This window comes from Fukomys damarensis, unplaced genomic scaffold (genome assembly GCF_012274545.1).
Source record: "Fukomys damarensis isolate Sample0158 unplaced genomic scaffold, DMR_v1.0_HiC HiC_scaffold_19, whole genome shotgun sequence".
NCBI classification, from domain to species: Eukaryota; Metazoa; Chordata; class Mammalia; order Rodentia; family Bathyergidae; genus Fukomys; species Fukomys damarensis.
Window position 1 is genome coordinate 23,099,626 of NW_022900931.1, and position 16,153 is coordinate 23,115,778.

The following is a 16,153-nucleotide window of genomic DNA, read 5'->3' on the forward strand; positions in this document are numbered from 1 at the left end:
GTATTGCCTCTGTGATAAAACTCCAACGCATTTACCTTTGTTGAAATGGTAGGTGAAAGGGAAATCCCATTCTGATGTATTACAAAACAGGTCAAAACTTATTAAAGCAAATGTCATTCCAAAGAAAATCTCAGGATCACCAAGTCTTTGTCATTGCGTTTTCTCATTCTAAGCCATACACCATGCAAAACAAAAGAATTTTCTTGCACCGATGATTTGAAATTCTGACCAATGCATTCATACACATATTCACAGCCAGACATCTGAGTGCTTAGCACCAGACTACATGTTGAGTGTAAAAAAGTAAAAAGAAGTCTTAACAGCTCCCTGCTGATTCCTGGCAGGAGAAAGGTCCTGGAGAAAAGATTCCAGGTGAAGCTGAAAGGAAAATGAGTAAAAAAAAAGGAGGTGGTAATTAGTCCATGACAAGAAATGCACAGTGCTCTGGTTTGGCTATTGTCTATTTCCCAAAAGCTCGCCACTAGAAGCTTCAGCACCAGTGAGGTGGTGTTGAGCTGGTGAAACCGTTCAGAAGCCGGACCTAATGAAAGGAAATCAGATCACGAGAGCTCCACCCTCATGAGTGGATTAATGCTGTCTCAAGAGAATGGGCTGTTACATACAGAGTAAGGCCACCCCACACCTGGGTGCCTTCTGCATTCACCAGGTCTCTTTGCATCTCCTCCATGCTGTAACATAGCTGGGGGCAGAGGGGGTGCACTTACCAGATGACATGTTGTCTGGATTTTCCATCCACCACCAGAATTGTGGGCCAGATAAACTTTGGTTCTTTATAAAGTACCTGGCCTCAGGCATTTTGTTACAGAAACACAAAATGGACTGATAAATACAGTCCTCAAACTCCAATATTCCCAAGTGAGAAAGGCAGGGGCACAGGACCTCTACGTATTGACACCAGAGTGGCCCCAACCTAAAACTGTTATGTATTAAGGACCTGCCTCGTGCTTATATGAAGCATCTGGTCATGAGAGGTTTGGGAAGCTGCAAGGGTCTCATGCATTGACCACAGAGCCAGATAAGGCCTGTATCGAGAAATATACCCCCTACAAATGCCTTCAGGAACTGTTTTGATAACTTTCCGGGGTAAAATTGCCTATGCCTATTTCTCTAAGGCTTATCATTACTTTTCTGCCCTCCTCCCATCTAATCCTTTATTCTTGTCACCAACTCAACCCTCTCCTGATACAGAGAACAGAAACAAAGGCTTTCTGGAGGCCAGATCTTATTGATCTCTGCATCCTACTCCCCATCCCTGCTAACACCTAGCAGAGGTGCACAGCAGACTGTCAGTCCATGTTTATTTCATGACGCCACAGAGCAAGCAAATAAGAGACGATGAAGGAATGGGCCCTTGACGCACCACACAGCTGACAAGACTGCCCTCATATAAACTCTCCCGGGGACCCAAGGTCGCAGTCCCACACCCCACGATTGGCTGTAAAGACTAATGACTCATGAACATGCCTCACAGCCTCCTGGTTTTCTCTAGAAGCTGCCTGCTAAATCTTGCTCTAAGGCCTCACAGCACTCAACTGTGCAAAAGAAGCCCCTATCTGGACCCGTTAAGAGGGAAACTTGAGCCACGGAAGTAACCAGAGACACAGGCAGCTGACCTGCTTACAGTCTAGAGGCACTCGGAGTTTAGCTAGACAGTTTAGCACAACTGGCCCGACCTGACAACCAGCTCCTCGATACGGTGAGCACATATACAGCAATGCTGATGTTGGGAGCTTGGGAGGGAGCCAGGGCCCAATTCCACCAGGCCAGAGAATACAGGGCCAGAGGTGACCTGGCAGAAAGCTCTCCCTCCAGGAACCCTCAGGAGTGCAGATTCCAGCCTCTCAGGCTTCCCCACTGTTCCTGGAGGTTCAAAGACACCTGGCCTGGCCCCAAGGAATACCCATTTTCAAGATTTTAAGGAGTGGCCCACGGAGCAGCCAGGTAAATAAAATGCTTTTAAAGGCTGGCAATGCCACCTTGGCCGAGTATATGTGGGCCTGCTGCTGGGGTAGGAAAGAGCAGGAGGCAAACTTACAAATGTATCTGTCAGAGAACCAGAAGGAGCTCGGATGGACAAATCCAGTCTAGTTTACAAGGCTAACAGTTACCCGTGCAGTCAATATTCAAACTCCTGCGGTGCGCCTAGTCACTCTGGGGTAAAAACAGGAGGCGGGCAGTCCTCAAAACACTTGGACCCCTAAAGATCGCACTTTATGACAGCAGATGTAAATTTTTAAAATTTACTCTTCTTACTTTGGTCACAATATTGTTTATGAAGGGCAGGAAGGAAAGGGAGGGAGGGAAGGGTCAATAGAAAGAGGAAGAAGTCAGGCAGGCAGGCAAGGAGAGAGGCTCAGGGTGCTGAATATGATTAACCTTGTCAGGGGTCTCACACCTCCCGTTCAAAGAACATCCACATTATAACCTTGGTTACAGGGAGCCCGTGACTGTATCACGCCAGTCTACCCTGAATACCCTCCACCCAGCTGGCAATACTCAGGGCTCGACGTGTTCTGATTCACTTAAACTAGCGCTGTCCTATCATTAGTAGTCCTATTTCAAAAATGAGAAAATGTGGATATCGAAAGATTACGTCAGCTAAGCCACCCACTCACACAGCTATTGCTTTCCGGCCTCATCTTCTTTTCTACTGCACCTGTGGGTCTCAGAGTGTGGCCCCCAGACCCTGGACACATCTCAGATTTTCATTCCTGGAAAACTAGTTTTTAAAACCCTTCGGGTGATTCCGATGAACTCTGAATTTGGGGCCCTGGGCATTAAATGTATCTCAGAAATTCTTCACGCAGTAGCTAAACTAAGGCAGACAATAAGACGCCCCTGCACTGGACCTGGCCTTGCCACCCATTGCTCTGTTTGTGGAGGGGCCTAAGACTGGCGCCTGGGAGCACAGGCTCAGTTCTCATCATTTCAGAGTCCCTGCCCAGGCTCCTCCGGCTTTCTACTTTGATGCAGAGAGCCTGGGGGCAGGGGAAGGGTGAGGCCTGGGGCTATTCTCCAAGTGACTCCTTCAGAGCAGACAAACGGCAGGTGGGGGCAGAGACAGCAGGAGCTGCAACAGAGTTCCCCAACATCTACCACCAGATTAAAACTGAAATGTAACATGGCAAGCCTTGCTTCTGATGTGTTAACTCAGCTTCAGACAATCCACAGCTAGTCTCTTGGGACTTTTACCAGTGATAACTCAAATCACCCTATGGGGGATGATTGGATCTTTGCCTTCCTTCCCCCAGCTGCTTACCTCCGGCCACTTCACTGCTCATTAGCACCTCTCACAGGAGAGGATAAAAGGTGAGGAAGCTCAAAGCAGTCGGTTTTGCTCCTTGTTAGCAGTTCGGGTGAAGACTTGGTGGGAGAAGAATTGTTATCGGCTAAAATGAGACCCTGGGATTATCTGTGGGCTTCGATTTTCCACGCCCTCCCTGCCCCTAATTATCAGATACAGCCTAGCCAGACCAGTCTACAAGCAGACAGAACAGTATGGTTTGAATTCTGGGATTTCCAAAGAGGCAATGTACAACGATACCTCAAGTGTTGCTACCATACCAACTTTCCACAACCCAAGTGAATACTCGTATTTGATTCTCTAAGAGAAATGAGAAAGCTAATGTTCATGAGGTATCTACAGTATGCCGGGATGGGATGGCAGGCCTTCAGCTAGTTATCTCGTGAGCACTACCTTCTGTGATCCTAAAACCATTGGATGAGGGCTGTATGTGATCATTATAGACCACAAACATGTACTAATAAAAATATATAAACATAAAACAATGTGGGCAGTGTGGGGGGGGGTTGAGGGGCAAACCCAGGATCTTGCACATGCTAGGCAAGTGCTCTACCACTGAGCGACACCCCCAGTCTGGGAAGGAAATTTTTGGTTTTATGTAAGAAAACTGAGGCTCAGACAGCTTAAGTCCCAGACTTCCTGAGAGCTCAGATCTGAACATGAAGCTGGCTTTCTCCCTGCCTCCCAAAGACCCCAGTGTCCTTCCCACTTCACAGTGTAGCCTCACTGACAGGAGGCTTTCTTACCTTCACCCAGACCAGCCTGACAGTGCTCTCAAGGCTGATCTAGGAGACGAATGCTGATGGCCTCTGTGACTTGTAAAGATCACAGCTGTATCTGGACGTACTAATATCTTCAGAGAGCAGTGCTTCCCCCTTCAGTAATCGCTAATGCAAATAACCTCAAGCTCCCACGCCTCAGCCGGATCTGCACACACTGCCACTAGCCCTGCTCCCACTTCGGAGAAGCAGGAGCCCAGCACTTCCTGCATGGAGGATGGCAAAGACACTGGCAGAAGAGGCAGTGAGAAGCCCTCACTTCCCAGATGACTCAGAGATAACGAGGGGGCAGTGCCCATGTGGCAGAAGCTCATGCCCTTGGTGTCACCACACGGCCACTTCCTATTTCAGGATGGAAGCAGCCTGGTGGCTCCAGCTGGGGGAGAAGGAAGAGGGGGAAGAAGACACTTAGTCTTCACCCCTCTTTCCACTGCTGATCGCATTCCAATCTGTTCCTGTCCCTTGTTCCAGCCCCACCTGCTGACTGGAGTCAGGGCCTGGCCTTGGCCTTTTCCTCTCCAAGCCTCAATACTTCACCACTAGCTCTTGTCCTTTCAGGGAAGAAAATCTCTTCACACATCTACTCACTGCACTATTGTCCCGGGCACAGTGTAGACCTGAAAGGCCACCATCTATCACGGGTCTAAAGTCTCCTGTTATTTTTTAATATGCACTACACTACCCAAAGACATTACACCATATCTGAAACAAGGCCATTTTTATTTCAGCAGAGGTCATCAGCATGATGCTAGGCACCAAGCAGTGATTCCCACCTCACGTGCAGGCCTCCTCCTGCCTCAGCCTAGTAAGAGTCTGTGGTCCAGGACAGCCGGATCCCCTGGCCGAAGCCCCTGGCCCAGCCTTCAGGGCTGCTCTCCCTGGTGGGCTTGCTGACAGGTGGCAGCCTGCCAGTCATCAAGATCTCTGATTCAGTAGGATTTGCTTCAAGGTGGACACCAGGGGAGCGTAAGATCCCTGGGATGTGCACCACGACCAGCACTGACCCAGACATCAGAGAGCCTCGTGAGCGCACACCAAAACTAGGCCCCCTTTGGAGCACTCATTTTTGAAAACTCCTCAAATCTATCTAAAAATCTTCAACTACAGGCCCTCTTCTCATTTTCAAATCTCTTTTGCTCTTTTTTTCCCCTCTGTCTCTGATTTATAGAAAGTCTGACTTTCCCTGTAGGTTTCACAGAAGCATTCTATTTGTTCTTTTTAGCTGAAAAGAAATCTGCATGAGATGAGAGACCGCTGAAATAGAGAACTCGCCTCCCAAGCTGTTCATTCTCCACTCTGCTCCAGATCCAGTTAGAGAACTGGTGGTGCCAGAAGCAAGAAGTTCAAGATCAGTTACCAACATCCAGGGCCATCAGGTGCAGAGGGGAGAAATGTCGGGGCCACTCACAGCCTGAAGCGTGTGGGTGGCAAAGGCCTGGACGATCATCAATAACCACAAACCATAAAGAAGAACCACCTCAAGGCGGATCCTCTAAGGAGGACTCGGGGGAAAGCTGTCCCAAGCCAGGAGACAAAGATACTGCTCCTCTGAATGCTTCCCTGTGTCGTGATGACCCTCAGGCACATGGGCTGCTGCCTTTTATTACTATTCTCAGACATGACAGCTGGAGAAGATGGCTACTCCTCACCCCTCAACACAAACAGGCATGCGCGTGTGCGCACGCACACACACACACACACACACACACACACACACACATTCACACTAGTACATTAGACTATGGGGCAAAGCAGCTATCAAAAGAGTGCTGTTTATTTAGTAGAAATAAACACTGTATCCCATCCCTGCTTCCTCGTGACTTCCGTCTGTCTTAATCCCTGGGCACAGCCTCTCTTCCCCAGCCATGAAATCGGCAGGAAGTAGATATGCTTTATGAGCTATGTGTCACTCAGTGTCGCCTGCACATCCTAATTGGTTATGAAATGAGAGAGCTGAAGTAACTGCCATCAAAGGTGAAATGTGGTACCTGCGGCTGCAGGTCAGGCCATGCTGGGGAAAGCGGAGCAAAAGGAAGAAAAGATTGTGAGAAGCAACATGAACATGCATGGGGCAAGAAGAGCAGTGACACTGGCAAACTAAAGGTGTCCCTGAAGCTCAAGGAGACCACGTGAAGGCACAAAACACCTAGCATCAAATGACAACGAGCTGCTTATACATAGGCCCTGTGACTCTGGGAATCAGATCACCTAACTATTAGATCTAATAAGTCTGGGATAAGTGGCTGGCAGTTTATGGGTTGTAGACACCGACTTTGAGGCCACTTAGGTGTTCCTGGTACCGGAGGACATGAACATGTGTGGAGCTGCACCACAAAGATCTGCAGCAGAATACGCACAATCACTACAGCACTACACAGGGAAAGGAAAGAAACACCACGAATTCCAGAGCTGGAAAGGAAAGGAGAGACCCTGTGGGTGGGTCATTTATATCACAGACGGGACAAAAGAGACGTCTAGGGTAATCTAGCTGCCACTGTGAATATCTTCCAGAGAGTCTCCAGGGCACTCCCAGGACACAGGAAGACAGAAGAGGAACCATGTCTGCAATGCGCATGCCCAACAACTTCAACCCCTGAGTAAACCAGTTCCACTAAACACTAACACTAACAGAAACTGCAGCGGCCCATGTGGACCTCACTCACTCAGGTCAGTCTACTCGGGTGGCACAAATCACCAGATCAGGCGCTGATCTCCAGGTATTCGGTTCTAAAAATGTTCTTAAACGCAAGAGCAACAAGGATGTTGCTTTCTTCTACTTTGTGTTATCAGAATAGAGAACCCAGCAACTTCCCCCTAATTCAAAAAGGCAGGCTCACCAGTCAGGTTAAGGACAGCGGTCTTCCCGAAGCTCTCCTACTCAGGTGAACAAATAATTGCTGAAGGCCTGCAGATAATAGTAAGCAACCTAATACAGAAAGCTGATAGAAATCCCCTAAGTTGTGCTAGGTTTCCTTTATCCCCTCCCCCAATTTAGATATTTTAAGGAACTCGAAGCCTTTACTTCCAAAGGTCACGTTGTGAAACTGTGACCAAAGTTACAGAGAGAACTCATGAATTTCATAAATCCTCAATTCACGATTATCAAGCAAAACTAAACCCTGGTCCAAAAATAAGGAAAACAATGTCTGACCTCACTCATAAGAAGGATTTACCATCAGTAGTGCCACAGAACAGATTCAAGAGCTGGCAGGACACAGAAGCAAAGAATACAACTCAGGAGCGACAGACCTGGGTTCAAATCTCAGATAAGACCACTTAACGACTGTGTGACCTTGGGTGAATCACTTCACGTCCTGAGCTTTAGCTTTCCCCATCTTAAAAAATAAAACTAAAATCTCTTACTCTGTAGAACTAGCATAAGGATAAAATGAGCGCGCACACAGAAACCACTGGGCACACAGTCCACAGCAGTGCTCCCATCTTCATTTCCCTTTCCCCAGCTTCAGTGGCCTGTGGTCAACTGCGGTCCAAAAATATCAAACGAAAAATCCTACAAATAATGTATCCGCTTTTAATAGCTTTTGTGATGGTATATTATTATAATTTTATTTGATTATTAGTCACTGCTGTTAATCTCTCACTGTGCTTAACTCACAAATTTCGCTTTATCACAGGTATGTCATGTAAGAAAAAGGCTGCACAGGCATGTTGTATACAGTATATGCACCACACAGCAACGCTTCTGTCAGCAGTAGCAGCACAGACAATGGGGTTTCTGTAAGATTACATCAGGTAGTGATGTCACGGCCACCTCAGGCTGTGTCAGTTCACTCTGCAATGACTCCGCGATGATGAAATCACCACCCGGCACATCTTGGGATCACACCCCGTGGTATGAATTGAGTATTTCCAGTTTGGGACTGGTGGTTTCAGCATCCAGAGGGAGTGAGTCTTGGAATGTTATCTCCCAAAGATAAGGGGGACCACTGCATATCCAGTGACAGAGAACATGAGCTCCATTCACGGTTGCTTCATACCTTGGTCTCCTTTCCCTCCATCTTCAAAATAAAGAATTAAATAATCACCAGGGTCCATTCCAACTTGAGGAAAGAGAGGACGCTACTCCACTGAGCCAGGCTATCTGATGGCCAGGGAGAGAGAAATGACCTATAATTTCATAAAACTGCAAGTTTCCAGTGTACACACTCGTGGAATTATAAAATTTTACATCACCCCAAGAATCTGTACTTGTCTGGGTTAAGCAGTAGGTATAATCTTCTACACGAGAAACGCTTCTCCAGACTATCCACATTTAATATCCCTGACACTGCAAGAGATCAGGGATTTGTCGTGTAACTTGGCCATAACACGTAATCTGCTCCACACTGGGTCTCCTGGGCTCATGGCCTCCCTGCTCCAGCCCACCTCCCACAGCAGTCAACTTCTCAGAGCACAGAACCAATTACCCTTCAACACCTCTGCCTTCTAACTGCCCTGTGACGGCTGAAATTCACGTGCCTGCCTCACTTGCCCAGAGTTCCAGCCACTTACGTCCCCACCCTCTCCATAAGGAGGGCTACTCTGATCCTTCAGTCTGAACTAGTCACTTGCTCTTAATTTTCCACAGCCGTCTACCAGCAGTGTCTTACAACACTATTCTTTTTGCTTCAGGTTATAATTGTTCACCTAACTGCCTGTCTCCCCAGCTGGAGTGAAAGTTGTGTCTTTTTCCATCTCTCATTCTTAAGTCTCCTGAGCCTGTCTGTTAAGCCATGCGTGCCCTAGGTAGTTCACAAAGTCTTACTAAATTATTTGCTTAATTGGTTAACTGGTTTTAGCAGGTCCCTAATCAAATATATGCTTGGAGAGGAGCAGCAGGACTGGCTAGTGAGGCAATTCATTATCACAATATCTTTAATTAGTCAGCTATCACTTTGGAAACCCAGAGAGCAGGAGGAAAGCCCATGGGACACTGGACACAAGTCTGATTGGGGGCAGAATGCAGGGAAGAGCCTCACTTGCTGTGCCTCTGCCACGGAACGTGAGTCGGGCATGGCTGCTTTCCTGTCCTATATGCCCTTCCCTTCCCTCTCTGCCCTCCCTCCTTTATTACCACTTCCCTTCCTCTCATCTCTAATATTTACTCATTCATCCATCCAGTAAGTAAATATTTAGCGAGCACTAACTGTGTGCTAGGAACTTCTCTAACACAAGCAAAATGAAGCTCCCAGTTGTGACAATCCTGATTGTCAACTTCGTTAACACGAAAGACACCCCCACTAGTAAAACACACTTCTGGGTGTGTGTGGCTGGTGTAACCTTGGAGTCTGTATCTGGTCCTTGGCCCCCTTCCTTTCCAGCACTGTTCCCCACCCTGCTTCCTAGCTAGCAGCTTTGCTTTGCCATGTCCTCCTTCCACAGTTTCTACCTTGGAGCCTAATGACCATGAAATGAATCCCCAGAAACCAGGAGCCAAACTAAACCTCTCCTCCTTCGAGGTGTGGTATTGGTGTCAGATATTTCGTTCCAGCAACAGAAAGCAGACCAGAACCTGAGCTCCAGGTAGCGGAATTGCACGTGCAAAGGTAAGTGTATATTTGGCTCATTTGAGAAACAGCAAAGGAGATTAACATACAAGAGCATTCACTACAAGATTTCATGGAAATAGGGCATATAAAACATAGTAAAATAAGTCATTTAACCTAAATGTGAAGCAAGAAGGAATTCAATATGACCAATGATTTAAATCTGAAAGACTGTGAGATGGTCAATTACGAAGCATTTGGAAGCAAGGAACATATGCACGTGTATGTCAGGGCCTAAGAAATGAATCAGAGGATGGCACTATCCCCATGTTAGAAGTGATCAGAGGTTCACTGAGGCATGTTCACGGGCCCATGATCACAGAAGGACTAGATTAACTCCAGTCTGTGTGACTCCAACAAATGTTCTCTATTAACCCCTCACATGGTCCTTCTCCCTATTCTCAGTGCGAGACAAGGACAGATGTCAGAGACAGGAGAAAGGGGTAAAAGTGAGTCAGAGAAATAAGGAAGTAAAGGATGCAGAGAGAGAGAAGACCAAGGTGCTGATGAGCAGCTGCCTCTTCCATCTTTACCAGTGGTAGCGAACCTATAGGCACCTATGACTGTTATCACTGAAAGCTCTAAAAGGTTCGCCATCACTGATATATACCTTCAACTCCTGACATTCACATCTGATGCTCAGAAAAGCTCCGGTAGACAGTGGGATGGTTAATTTATGGGTCAACTGAGCCAGGCCACGGTACCCAGGATATGGTCTAGATATTGCTGTGGAGGTGAACATTTAAGCCAAGACTCCGAGTAAAGCAGATTGCTGTCCATAATGTGGGTTGACCTCATCCAATCAGTAGACCTTAGGAAAGACAAAAAACTTAGGTTTCACAAGACAGACAGAGTCCAGCCTCCTCCTAACCTCTGGACCCGAGACCCCCACATCAACTCTTCCCCTGGTCTCCAGTCTGCTGGTCCCCACAATGGTGTAAGTCAATCCTTTAAATAAACTTACCTATCTCTGTCTCTCTCGCTCTCTATACACACATGTATAAACACCTATCTATTTACTGATACCAATACTGATATAGATCTCCAATTGGCTCTGCTTCTCTGAAGAATCTACCTTAGAGGGGCACAGCCAATGACATCCCATCTATGACATGGCCATGCATCTCTGAGAGGGTTTCCAAGGTCACTCTTCTAGGAAGAGTGGGACCCAGGCCTTCATTCCCCCCAGGCACTCTCCCAGGCTGGCACTTCATGTCTCAGGCCATTGTAACAGTGCTGACTGCCTTTTGTCCCTTAAAATGGATTAGGTGGGTGGAATAAAGACCAAAGCAAAGTGGATTTGACCTTTGCACTTGTAAGACAAGAGGGTCCACATTTACCAGGCTTGACTTTCCACCTTATGGCTAAACAAAATGCTTTGTTTTTAGGATGCTTCCTTGTCAGGTTAGCAAATAATGATGGAAAATTAACACAGTCAGATACCAGACTAAAATTTTAGCATGTGAAAACACAGAGAAAAAAAAGCTGGAGTTTGCTGGAGCTCTGACAAAACAAGAGACAGAAAGGGGAAAAAATAGAGAAAAATGATTCAATGATCCAAGGGGAGGGAAGGTTGGGAAATACCATATGATTTTTCCTCAAAATGTTGATCAAAATATTTTCCGGTTTAAAAACAATGATGTTGAAGTAAATAAATGTTGTACAAATCACTTTGGCCAAGCAATCACCTATACATTATTCATTTTCAAGTCACAGGACCCAAGGACCACTCTTTCCTTGTTTGACTAACATTTGAAACTGCTTCAGGGAGAAAGAAATGTTTAGAAAGCAAGCGAGTGGTGTGGATTTGTCACAGAAAATAAGGGCACATGCAAGTATGTTTTGTCCTTCAGAAAAGGAAATCTGGGATGGGCAATGATAGGTTTATACAGTTGGGTATCTATCTACATGAGCATCCAGGAGAGAGGGAACTACGAAGAGGAAATGGAGTGAATTCTGCTCCTGCCCCAAATGAGATAGAGAAAACTAACCCCACAGGCACAAAACATTTCTCTTGATGTGTGACACGCCCCTCAATGTACTTCCAGTACTAAAAAAGTGGATTACAGACTCCATGAAAAGAGGGAACTCAGCCTTAAGAAACTATTCTGGACACTGTTGCATGCTGCCATTTTCCTTCTTACTAGATACAGAAGGAATTTAAAACACTGAAAAGATAAGAAAAATGAATTGAGTCCCTGCCAAAAATCTGAAAAAGGATGGCCAAGAAAGAAAATAAGAAAGCAGAGGTGAAACAATGCCAGGCTCAGTTCTCTGGGGACATCCAGTTCTCCTAAAGAACGGGCAAAGGCCTTCCTTGCTATTTGCCCAACTCAACTGATTAGTAGTAACAAGTGTGGTATTTGACACCTGCTGTGGTCCTGGCAGCAGAGGAAGTGCCAAGTATTTACCAGGCCTGGCGGAGGCCTCTGGCTCTCCCTGCTTGTGCCTTCTCAGTGGAGTCCAGTCTGGGACAGCCCACTTTCCATGGGCCATAATGAAGACTCCAGGACCTGTTTAAAAGAGCAGGGAGTGGTGTCTTCACCTGAAAGGAGGCTCACCCTGCTCTGCCATTGACCATCATATCCTAAAGGCCTCCGCAGGCCTTCTATTTGGGCTTTGGGGGCTGAGGCACCAACCACAGGCTTCTGCTGGAGAACAATGCTTTCTACGAAGAGCAAAAAATTCCCAATAACAACCTCACTAGCTTGGAGCAGCTCCAAAGGCCCCAGGTGTCACAGCACAGGGGCCCAAGGCAAAGGACACATTTTAATAACAGAAGGAGCTGGGGGCCAGGGATGTAGCTCAGTGGGGCCGGCACCTGCCTCACAAGTGCAGGGACCCTTTGATCCCCGGCACCAAAAAAAGAAAAGAAAAGAACATTCAACAGGAGGAGCTGATCCCTGTAAACCTTTCCAGTTTATCATGTGTTTTGAGAGTTTTAAGAGCAAGGGCTCTGAAACCAGACTGCTTGGATTCAAATCCTATTTCTACTGCTTTCCGTGCACATGAGGATAAAGATCGTGGCTCCTACCTGGGCTCATTATGACCTAACACAGGATATACAGGCAAAGCACCTGAATCAGTATCTGGCACTGGCAGCACATAATCAACACACTGGCTACTCCCCCAGCCCAGGGCACACGAGTACACAGGCGCCCAGAGAAGTTAGCTCCTTGTCTGTCTCGGCTCCTCACGCTGAGCGAGCACATGGGTTGGAATGGGACGTGGAAGTGTGAGCTGGGGGCGGCCACAGAGAATGTGAGGGACCAAAGAGGGCCACGGAGCTTCAGGAGGGGATGGGACAAGAAAAAGGAGAAAGCAGCACCGGAAAGACAGGGCTAGCTGCACGGCTACAGGAAGTCAAATTTGCTCTTCCAGGGCCCACACCAGAATCCTCCAGGGGACTTCCTGGTTATGTGAGTAACAGGCCACTGACCTCCTGATGCAGAAACACTCTGCAAACGAGCCCTGTATGGCTGTCCGTGTGGCCTGTGGAGAGGCGATGGCCTGGCTTAGTCAGGATTCCCTGGAAAACGAGTCAACAGGGTGGGTGGTGCGACCGGCTCACGTGCTTATGGGAGCCGGTAGGCCCCATGCTGCAGGGTGGGCCCAGGCCCTGAGTCCCAAGGTCACCCGATATAGCAGTCCCTCTTGCTCAGGGGGGCGGTCAGCCTTGCTCTGTCCAGGCCTTCAAGTGACTGGATGAGGCCCACCAGCTCATGGGGGGCAATCTGCTTTACCCAAATCCTCCCAAGTTAAATGTTAATCTCCTTCACCGAAACATCTAGAGCAGGGTCTAATCCAACCTCTGCGCACAGCGGCCCAGTTAAGCAGACATAGTTATCTGTCATGTACACCTTTCAGTGTTCTACCTTCAGAGATCCCATTCCCAGAAAAATATAAGGCATCCAACAAAAAACATGAGTTCTACAGAGACTTCCAAGACAGAAAAGCAAGGGGAAAACACCCACAAAATTAAAAAAAAAAAAAACCCAGAGCAGCTGACAGGTGGCAGAGCGACAGAATAGGGAGGCAGCAGGAGTAGTAGCAGGATCATATCCCAAGGTGGGTGCCAGATTCCTGACATTCATTTATCACTGTGCTTTGTAACTCACAAATGTTTATATAAATATTACACATAAAAGATAACAAGGAGGTCAGCGTTCAGGCCATGTGAGAAAACCCATCACCTGAGGCCACTTCCCCTGACCACTCTGGACAGAAGTCGCCTCCACTCTCCTCTATTCAAGGGCCAATACCATCAGATGACTTTTCCTGTGTTTATGCTTTGCCTCCTCAAATGGATTTTAAGTCCCATCAACTCTGGGGTGGCTCTTTACACATCTTTTTATTCTCCCAGAGTCTGACTGAGCCCTGGAGTAACTCAATAAATACTCACTGATGGCCGAATGGCAAATTGGATGGGGACAAGGATAAAAAGTAAATAAACCAGCACCAAAGCAGGGTTGCTTGAGTGGCACCGGGCTTCAGAGTCACAGGGGACACTGACAGCTCGAAAGCAGGCTTGAAAGATCAGACGTTACACAGGAGCCCATGAGCCCAGAATCCGACCACACCCATGAGCCACACTGGGTACTACCACAGACAGCCCCTGTGTTAACACAGCGAGGCTTGTAGAAAGGCACACACACATCGACGGAGAGAGGTCCACACTCCATGTGACCACAGAATGTACCTCCCAGGCCTGGGGTACCTCAGCCCCAAGTCTCCTAAAGAAAACATCCAACAGCAGCCATGACACTTCTAGCCAAGTCCCTCAGCGTGTTTCCCATCTTTCAGGAGGCTTCCCACACGGCCTGGTCAATAGCTAGGAAGACATCAGGACGCGCCGACGGGCACAAGAAGGACTCCTGTATCTGGCTTTGCATGCCAAGCCTGCACTCTTGTTGACTTTTCTCATCAGGACTTCCTAACTCGAACTCGAACTCCAACTCCAACTCGAGAGGCTCCCGCTTGTCCCACAGATCCCAGCTCTGACTCATCCTAACTTTGGTAAAAAGCGGTCGTGACTGTAGGTGGTAGTGAAGCTTTCTCCCATTGGAAACAAAGGTTAACATGAGGAAAGAGTACAATTTCTGATGTCTGTTCACCGGAGAGATGAGAACAGCATGCTGGAGTGCAGATGATTTCCTTCCTCACCGAAGTTAAATACATACTCATAAACTCAAGCGCTAAGGGAAGAAAAGACACACTGCAAGTTCATTCTGTTACGAGGCTGCTCTTTGTGTGCCAATGAAGAGGACCAAAGGCGGAGATGCAAATGACCATAATCATGCCCCGGTCCCAGTAAGTGAGGAGAAATGTCAGGTCACCAGCAAAAGGAGGACGACAGCCAGGTGCCCCACTCCAAGGCCAGTGTCCTTTCCACCATGACGTACTCCAGCACAGATCGTTTTGGCCACTCGCCGCACATATAGCGTGGAGCCTGTGTGGCTGGCACTAAATCAGAGGTCCAGACTAGAAGACATAAATCTACATGAAGGTGTGTAGAAAGCTACAATTAAGGAGAAAATAATTCCTTCCTTACACTTGGGAGAGAAGGAAAATCATTAGAGGCTAGGCCAAACCGAAACCATCACACGGATTGAACACGAGGGCCTAACACATTGGTTCCAAAATGGCCCAGATTTAGAAGAAAACACTTCATGATGACAGAATTCTTAACACCAAAAATGCAGTCCACAAAGTCGGGCGTGGTAGCGCACGCCTGTAATCCCAGCACTCAGGAGGCTGAGGCAGGAGGATCACTGTGAGTTTGAGACCAGCCTGGGCTACATAGTGAGTTTCAGGTCAGTCTCAACTACACAGTGAGATCCTGTCTCAAAAAAAACAAACAAACAAACAAAAAAAATGCAGTCCACAACTAGATTTTTTTTTTTTTAATGTATATCCAGCTCAGGTGGAGAAGTCCTACAATTCAGATAGACCAGGATCCCACAAGCACGCTCTCAGGCTAAGCTAAGGGACCCCTAAGACAGCAGGGCTGCCTCCCACAGCATTGCTAATGGAGTCCACAGCTCACCATTTCTTAATCATTAAGACTTAAGCAAAAAAGAAGTCTGTTTCTTCTCACACTGTGTTCATCTCCAGCCTTCTCTATGCCACTGTTCTTCAAGAATCTGAAACCAAGCACTTCTGTTTACTTTCTTGTGAGCTCCCTGAGGTCTGGTGTTGGTGTCTCTTTGAGTCAGTGATTAGCATTCTCCTTCTTTGGAGTCAGCCAAAGGAGCCCAAGAAGTTGGCCACAACCACTCCCTGAGAACAATAGGCCTTTTCTGTAGAACACAGGTTTACCTTCCTTGGCAAACACCCAGGAGCTGGTCCTTTGTCAGAGCAGTCTACCTGTGGGCAGACTGCACTGTGTCGCAGAGGGCTCCCCACACATGAAGGGCCCCCCAGCAGGTCATAGGTCCAGTGGAGTCAAGACCATGGCCCTGACTCCTTTACAGCCCCGGAAAGGCAAATGAGAAGCCCATCAG

General features: G+C 47.5%; 1 protein-coding gene across 1 annotated transcript in view; it reads right to left on the reverse strand.

Annotated features, from left to right (window-relative positions):
- Etv6 (ETS variant transcription factor 6) overlaps positions 1–16,153 on the reverse strand; it is a 203,352-nt gene that overhangs the window by 146,283 nt on the left and 40,916 nt on the right. The window lies entirely within an intron of this gene.